Source organism: Ylistrum balloti, unplaced genomic scaffold (genome assembly GCF_031769215.1).
Source record: "Ylistrum balloti isolate Yb309-2 unplaced genomic scaffold, AGI_CSIRO_Ybal_v1 Utg370794, whole genome shotgun sequence".
Lineage (NCBI taxonomy): Eukaryota > Metazoa > Mollusca > Bivalvia > Pectinida > Pectinidae > Ylistrum > Ylistrum balloti.
In genome coordinates, this window is record NW_026782463.1 from 815,742 (window position 1) to 821,741 (window position 6,000).

The window sequence follows — 6,000 nt, forward strand, 5'->3', positions numbered from 1 at the left end:
GTTTTCTTGAACGAAAAGACCAAGTGGCATAATTTGATACTTATATATTACGTATTCTGACTTTCGGCTGTGAGGTATGGGGCTTCGACACTGCACCACAGAAAAAAAAAACTGTATTTAGCTTTCATGAAATCTCTATTGGGTGTGAAGAAAAATGTTAATAACTCTATGGTTGTTTACCATATCACGTACAGCGCAGAGTATTTATTATTAAATATTGGCTGAAACTTCTGAAGACTGATAACTGTATATTGAGGGCGTGTTATGATGAATTACCTAGGTTAATAAAACTGATGTTTTCATTTAAAACAGGAGCTTTATAGATTGGGTGTCGGTGATGTATGGTTGCCACAGCTGGTAATAAATGAAAGATATTTTCATTATTGTATAGACAACGTTAGATAGAACAAAGAATATTTGATCAGGCAAAGCAATTAATTATGAATTCATTGAGAAAATTCACTGAAATGCCTTATTAGTAGTTAATTAAGCTAGAATATATATTTTATCAAATTTTCACAAACTTCAAAAACAGAGAAGTGGAGCAATCAGATACTTATTAGACACTATCCTGAATTATCAATGTTAAAATATACTCAAACCATTCGCTGAAGTGACATCTTAGTATAGTTAAATGGTCAGAATATAAAGTATCCATCTTCAAATTAAAATTAGATACTCTCACAGACCTGAATATGACGTTATGAGGCGATGTCAAATAAAGCTGGCAAAAAACGACGTCATTTCACGTTACTCATGTATTCACCAACATCGCGCGTAACGTCTAAACTTTGATAGGAATATTGTTTGGTTTCATGGTGGTATGATAGAAAAATGAATGACCCCTAACTGACCTCTGTAACGTTAATAGGTATCAAATATTACTGTACAAGTTTATAGTTTCTGAAACATGAATGACACCTAACTGACCTCTGTAATGTCAATATGCATTAAACAATACTGTACATGTTTATAGTGTCATACGGATGATAAGCTCACAGGTAGCCCGTTAAGTGGATAGGCTGCAGCATATAAGTTTCTTGTTCGCAGAATTTCAACATGGATGTTTCATTTGCTTGATTTTTTTAAGCTGTAAGTTAATGTAGTTTTGCACGTTCACGTTTACTTAAAAAAAACAGAGGTTGTCGGTTAAGATGATCGGTAATTATTTTCAACATTTACGTTAAAGGGAGATAACTTTGATTGACTTCACGATGATTTTAGTTCCCTCTGTGTAAGAAAAGCCTTACTTATGTTAAGACCTCGTGGAACGACATTCGCAATGACTTTGTTTTTGTTGACTTCGGAAATATGACCACGATTTACTGCAATGTTACCAATCTGTATATATTTAGAGGATATGTGATGTTTGTATTGTATAGTTACAACATCTGTATGTATTGTATAGTTATCACATCTGTATGTATTGTATAGTTACAACATCTGTATGTATTGTATAGTTATCACATCTGTATGTATTGTATAGTTATCACATCTGTATGTATTGTATAGTTATCACATCTGTATATATTGTATAGATATCACATCTGTATGTATTGTATAGTTATCACATCTGTATATATTGTATAGTTATCACATCTGTATGTATTGTATAGTTATCACATCTGTATGTATTGTATAGTTATCACATCTGTATGTATTGTATAGTTATCACATCTGTATGTATTGTATAGTTATCACATCTGTATTGTACAGTTATCACATCTGTATGGTACAGTTATCACATCTGTATGTATTGTATAGCTATCACATCTGTATGTAATGTATAGTTATCACATCTGTTTGTATTGTATAGTTATCACACCTGTATGTATTGTATAGTTATCACATCTGTATGTATTGTATAGCTATCACATCTGTATGTATTGTATAGTTATCACATCTGTATGTATTGTATAGTTATCACATATGTATGTATTTAGATGATGTTCTATGTCTAACACGGGATAATCATTTTCCTCTAGTGACGCATTCGACTTCTTAAGGATGGCCGAAGATGTTGCATTACTGTCTCTGTAGAACGAGAAACGTTTGATATGATATCTGAAAGTTAGCACGTTTTTTTTCTTTCGTAGTCGATCTGACTAAAATTGATGTAACAACAGTACAATGATATTCCAAATAATTACCTTCTTAATTGATCATCATTACTTTGTTTTTTATTTAATACCATCACATAGTTTTTAAACTAGAAACTTTTTCTAAAATACATATTTCATCTACTTTAACACGAGTATAATATTCTGTTTATCACATGATACTTATTCCTTACAAAAGCAAAAGACCAAATGCTACAGTTCTACTTCCGTGACATTTTTTCATGATGCACGTGCCATACGGTACGTACCACGTAACCCATGAAGTGTTAAAAAGGAAAACGTCCCGAAATCCCCGTCCCATCCTCTCTCTCACCATACTTCGACAAGTGTTTAATCTTTTGAGCATTTATTTTTCGATACAATAGCGTATCGGGTCAGATTTCTATGGAAGCGTAAACGTATTAGGTTGATAAAATATTTTCGCAGTCAGGAAAATATATTACTATTTGACCCTAACAGGCTTCCATAGATTTCACACCTCTTGCTGTCTACCAGTCGATGAACTGCCGATCATAGCTTTCCTTTTACAAGCTCCATCAGATATGATGAACTCGGGATGTCGTCTCCAGCCATGCGTGACCTAAGTCCAAGAAATGACCGGCCCAGTATAACGACCTATATAACATACGTGTGTCCCTTATTGATACTGTAACTTAAATTATTTTAGTATATAGGCTCCGACACTAGGATATGTACCTGTGGCAGCATACAGTTGATTAACTTTAGGAGATGGTACAATGCCTGGCCTGTGGACCGAGATTGTCACGAACAAGATCGGGAAGTTTTGTCTATGTACGCTTATCAGGTTACAACATCGCCATTTTTACTACAATTACTGGTTGTTGTCTACTCTAACGATACTGTAGAGCAGTTTGACTGTAACCATCACAGTCAGTAGTCAATTCTACTGTCATTTTCAAACAACATTCAGAACGTTAATTGTCCATAACGCTTCGTCAGATCATTAACATGTTAGTATGACTGTGTGTGTCAAAGAATTTGCTTCTCGTTAAATCAGACCCGTAAAAACAACCCCACAATTTACAAACTTCGGCTGATGAGAACTAATACTAAGGGCAACAACCCGGTTTATATTGACAAATTAACAATGTAAAATACTGTACACGGAACAGATACCAATATTTTTGTTACATAACATTGTGTTTTTACATGTGACTTGTGCAAGAACAATACAAGGAGGGTATGCAAATAAAACATGTGAGGTAAGATTTAAGAGATGTGGGCGTCCTCTGGTCACATGCTCCTATTCTATTTTCCCCGGATTTTGGTGAATTATAATTTTAGAAATTAACCGGACAAAATGTCCGGCATTGCAAATTGATTTTAGACAAATTATTTGCAATATTCAGATATCATTATGTAATTTATCAATACAGATTTAGCTATTTATACATATTTTATATCTACAACACATGTCATATTATACAATCCGAACACAATCTCACGAACGACAACTCCGCACACTTTCTGTTTGCAAATTGACCGCTCCCCAGTGTAAGACGTTATTACCAAAAGTAATTTAAATCCGATCAGAATATAACACTCTAGCAAAGAAAATTTTCACTAAGGTAGGTCTTCTTGTCATATGTTGAACTAAAACGAGCCCGTAACGAAGGACCTTACCTCTGTATTAGTATATTACGGTTTAGATATACATATCATTTGGCCAAATTAACCATATCAGCTCACTATCATCAATTTTATCATGACACTGTTAAAGTATGTAGAAAAGGTTAATAGATCGTACCTCTGGGATTTACAAAAAATATAGCCCACATGCATGTTGACCTTTTTTTTTTAAAAAATAAACACGAAAATAAACAAAAATACAACCAATGTACATGTTTTGGTTCTCTTTATCTGCAAAATGAATATACATAGCACATGTGCAGACATATGTATATAAGTACTCAAAACTGGATATTATGGCAAGTATGTATAACATGCGAGTTGTAGACATATAATTATGCACTGTAAGAATACATTTTAATATTTATGGTACATACTTTAAGAAAACTGACCGTCTAAACAAAACAAAACAGTAATACATCCACAAACACGCCCTTACACACCATTACAAACACGCCCTTACACACCATTACAAACACGCCCGTACACACCATTACCAACACGCCCGTACACACCATTGTTGCCAATTACAAACACACCCTCACACACGCCCTCACACACACCCTCACGCCCTAATAGTCACTTTTGTTCTATTTGTGGTGCAAAGTTAGTTTTTGAAACGTTTCGGTAATGAAATTACACACAATACTATCGAACACATTTACCCAAATAAACATACCACACGTTGTAAGTGACACATGGGTTCATTTCCAAAAATGCTGCAATTTATAATTTCCATAACAAAACAAAAAACTTTCAAGTGACTTTTTTTGAGTGAGACTGACATACTTGTATTTACAAAGAGCGTACTATCATTTCTATTATAAATAGCAACTCGTCTACCTTCGTGTCTCATCATCTTTCAAAAACTTGCCCACCAGCATTTAATTGTTAATACTATAGTTATCATTAATAGAAATAACTTTAAAGACGTTTTGTGAAAATCAATGTACGTGTTTACAAGTCTGCCATTTCTCCCATTACCAAAAGCATCATAATATTCTCGCATAGATGTACTGTCCTCATCCGACAACGACATCACAACCTGACGTCATCCTTAACACAGTCATAACCCGACATCGACGTCAATATCATAAGCCACAGTATGACGTCATCCTTAAAAGTCATAACCCGACATCGACGACAACATCAAAAGTCACAGCATGACGTCATCCTTAACAAAGTCATAACCCGACATCGACGACAACATCAATAGTCACAGCATGACGTCATTTAACAAAGTCATAACCCGACATCAACGTCAATAAAAATCCTGACGTCATCCTTAACACAGTCATAACCCGACATCGACGTCAATACCATTAGTCACAGCATGACGTCATACTTAACACAGTCATAATCCGACATCGACGTCAATATCAATAGTCACAGCCTAACGTCATCCTTAACACAGTCATAACCCGACATCGACGTCAATACCATTAGTCACAGCATGACGTCATCATAGTGCAAGCATGACATCGTTATTTCTCATACGAAATAACCCAACAAGGTTACATGTTACAGTCATATCTCTCGCACATATAGCTGCACGTTGTTCAAATAGATTGAATGGGTAGATGCTACAAAACATGACGAGTCGATAACAGCTGGTTTAACTTATGGATTTTGGTAAGAGCTTAACGACACAGACAGAAAGCTGTGGTGGTTTATGTGGTCCAGGAACGACCTAACGCTTAACGGTATACATTTCTACAGTGTCGAGTTAGCAATCCCTTCTTAAACATAAATAATAGCGTTTCCAAGCTTCACGTCGAGATTTTAGTTTCCGTAATGAATTATAAGGTATAATGTATCAGTTGTACTGTCACGTTTAGTGAGAATATTAAGAATGTTAGCACAAACTTTTCAGAACCAACGATGTGACCATAAATAAATGAGAAGTCTGCATTTGACGGCCACAAGGCTTAACATGCTTACCTTTAACTTCAAAATTACATCAAAAGAAAAAAGAATGATGTAATAAGGCGTAGCCCTTTGAAGATCACTTTAAATTGAAGATCGTATTTTACTTCAATAAATAACCCTTGACGATACTCGAAACGCTAATTCCACACGCAATGACAGGAACTAAATACAGCTGTTCTTGGACGTCTCGAAACTTACGGTAGTCGGCAGTGTTAGCTTGCACTTGCCCTAAATCATGGGTCTATATTTGGCATGTAAGTGGCATTATGAACACTAAAGTAAGTTATATCTCTTAATCCCT